The 340-nt window shown below is 65.0% G+C and overlaps 1 protein-coding gene across 1 annotated transcript in view; it reads right to left on the bottom strand.

The window, feature by feature from the left end:
* Positions 1-340, bottom strand: part of RHOG (ras homolog family member G) — a 4,870-nt gene that overhangs the window by 3,397 nt on the left and 1,133 nt on the right. The window lies entirely within an intron of this gene.

Below are 340 nucleotides of genomic sequence, written 5' to 3'. Positions count from 1 at the left end.
CTCGGTCCTCCCCTTCCGCTTTTCCCTGGCCGTGAGTCCCTGGGCTGGGCCCAGGCTGACCAAGGATTATAGAGGCGAGTGGATAATTAGGTGTTAATCCCTAATGCCAGGGCACCTCCAGCTCAGCCAAGCGCCTCGGGGGATTACGCCTGCAGGGTGCCTGCTGCCAGCAGCGGCTCCCCAGGGGTGCAGGGGGGGGCCGGGAGGTAGCACATAGAATGGTTTGGGTTGGCAAAGCCCTTGAAGCTCCCCCAGCCCAACCGCCCCCCTACCCCTGCCATCCCACCCCCAAACCCTGGCCCTCAGCACCGCCTCTGCCCGGCTGTTAAATCCCCCCAGG

The sequence above is a fragment of the Egretta garzetta genome, unplaced genomic scaffold (genome assembly GCF_000687185.1).
Source record: "Egretta garzetta isolate BGI_Z169 unplaced genomic scaffold, ASM68718v1 scaffold619, whole genome shotgun sequence".
Classification (NCBI taxonomy): domain Eukaryota; kingdom Metazoa; phylum Chordata; class Aves; order Pelecaniformes; family Ardeidae; genus Egretta; species Egretta garzetta.
This window is presented reverse-complemented; position numbering and strand designations above follow the sequence as displayed.